Source organism: Tupaia chinensis, unplaced genomic scaffold, assembly GCF_000334495.1.
Source record: "Tupaia chinensis unplaced genomic scaffold, TupChi_1.0 Scaffold138297_1, whole genome shotgun sequence".
In the NCBI taxonomy this organism is placed as follows: domain Eukaryota; kingdom Metazoa; phylum Chordata; class Mammalia; order Scandentia; family Tupaiidae; genus Tupaia; species Tupaia belangeri.
In genome coordinates, this window is record NW_006198195.1 from 18,718 (window position 1) to 21,210 (window position 2,493).

The 2,493-nt window shown below is 38.8% G+C and overlaps 1 pseudogene; it reads right to left on the bottom strand.

Moving 5' to 3' along the window:
• Window positions 1–565: 565 nt before the first annotated feature.
• Window positions 566–1,293, bottom strand: LOC102496919 (translationally-controlled tumor protein pseudogene; annotated as a pseudogene).
• Between the last annotated feature and the right edge of the window lie 1,200 nt (window positions 1,294–2,493).

Consider the following 2,493-nt stretch of genomic DNA (forward strand, 5'->3'; position numbering starts at 1 on the left):
CTTTCAGATCATGCAAGAACTTCCTCACCTCCTGGACCTCATTGTCTCTTTTCTCCTGCATCTTCTGGAGTTCATTGTCTCTCTTCTCTTGCATGTCTGTTAGCTTTGATACTGTGAATATTCTAAATTCATTATGTGATAGTCCCATGAGTTTCACTGTACTGTCTGTGGATGATGAAAGACTGTTCTTTTCTCTTGAGGGAGAAATATTTTCTTGGTTTCCTATATTTCTTATGCCTCTGTGGTGGTTTCTGTTCATCTTGCTTTGTTAGGTGTTGGGCCAGAAGGAGAGGTTTGGGGCAGAGGCTTTCTGGTTAAAGGGGAAAGGATGGGCCCACCTCAGGTGCACATAGATTCTTGCTTCTCTAGGTTTTGGGTCAGAAGGAGAGGTTTAGGGCAGAGCTGTATCCTGTTTCATTTATTTATTTGGGCCTTTATAATTTTTTTTTTGCAGAGATTTTTTATTTCCTTGGTTAAGTTTGCTAGGTATTTTATTATTTCATAGTTATTGTAAGTGGAATTTATTTCTTGATTTCTCAGTCCATTCATTGATTTGTATATATAGTTTTTTTGAGTTTAAATGCATTTTATTTTTAGACAACCTACATGACATTTTTTTTTCCTTAAAAACAATGCCTCCACTCCAAATATATCACAGTCAAAATAAATGAAGAGCTCAAGATGACATCAATCCCATTTGTCTTTAGTCCTGGTGTTTTGTGGATGACAAGCAGCAGTCAGTTATGATGACAGGTGATAGATCTAAAGTAATTGCCAAATTTGTTAACATTTTTCCATTTCTAAACCATCCTTCAAGAAAATCATATATGGGGTCACACCATCCTCACGGTAGTCCAGGAGAGCAACCATGCCATCTTGATTCATGTTTTCACCAATAAATAACTGGTAGTTTTTGAAATTAGTAAGAATATGCTTGATTTGTTTTGCAGCCCCTGTCATAAACAGTTTTACTCTTTCTGGTCTCTGTTCTTCAAGTTTGCCTCTGATTAATTTCACGTAATCTTTGATGTACTTCTTGTAGACTTCTTTTGTGAAGCTGGTTTCCTGTAAGTGATGGTTCATGAGAATGTCAACACCAATGACTATTGTGTTTTCAGTACCTTAGCCCTCAGGGCCTTCATTTCCACCAATGAGCAAGTTATCAATGTTACCCTTTGTCATACTGACCATCTTCCCCTCCACCTCCAGGCACAGCCCATCTGAGATCTCCTGAATCTTCTAAATGTTGGAGAACATCTCATCGTGGCTGATGAGATCCTGGTAGATAATCATGGTGGCTGCTGGATGGAGATGGAGGCGGCACTTGCTGAGTAGGAGCCTGGAGCTCAGAGCGAGTGGAGTGCAGCCAGAGCGACGCTCGGGGGGAGAGGGGAGCGGTCGGAAAAGGACATTTGTATATATAATTTTTTATACTATGTCTTATCTGACTTTTTTTTACATCTAAGAGCTTTTGGTGGATTCTTAGGATTTTCTATGTATGTAATCATGTCCCACAAATGTGACAATTTACCTCCTTCCTTCACAATTAGTATAAATTTTATTTTTTCTCTTGTCTGATTGACTTTCAGTACTATGTTGAATAAGAGTGGAGTAAGTGGAGATCCCTATCTTGGTACAGTTCTAAATACAAAAGCTTTCAGGTTTTACCCATTCAGTATTATGTTAGTTGTGTGTTTGTCTTAACATTTTATTGTGTTAAGAAATGTATCCAAGACACATTATAGTCAGGTTGATCAAAACCACAGACAGAGACAAGCTACTAAGATTGGCAAGAGAAAAACATCAAGTTACCTACAAAGGATATCCCATCAGGCTAACAGCAGACCTCTCATTGGAAACAATGCGAGTGAGGAAAGAATAGGAAAATATATTCAAAGTGTTAATAGAAAAGCAATTTCAGCCAAGAATACTGTACCCAACAAGACTATCTTTTATGTGGGAAGAAAATTCAAAAACATTCTCAGATAAACAAAACCTGAAAGAATTTACCAGCACCAGACCAGATCTCTAAGAAGTTCTCAAGGGAGTTCTATATCAGGAAAATTAAATACAGACACACAGAAATAAAAGTTCAAAAACTAAGAGGGAACCAGCAGTTAGTGTAATGGCTATGTCGCTGGACTCCCACATAGTCAACAGCGGTTCGCCTCCCAGACCCGGTGGCTTAAAACTCACACCGGGTGTGTGTGCATGCGTGCCCAAGATCCCGACAGAAGAATGGAGGAGAAGGGATCGCGGTGTGACCATCCCCCCTGGGGGGTGATTTCTCACTTTCTTTCTCTGTCTCTGTCTGTCTGGCGAGTGCACGCGCCCTAAAGCAAAAAAAAAAAAAAAAAAAAAAGAAAGAAATTAGTAATGTTTTCCTAAAAAGCCATAAAATTCTATTTCGCTATTTCAGTCTTATGTTCAAACTCTCTTCTGTTGAATATGCAGTGTTATTGTGGTCCAATCTTTCTGTTTAAATCCTGGAAG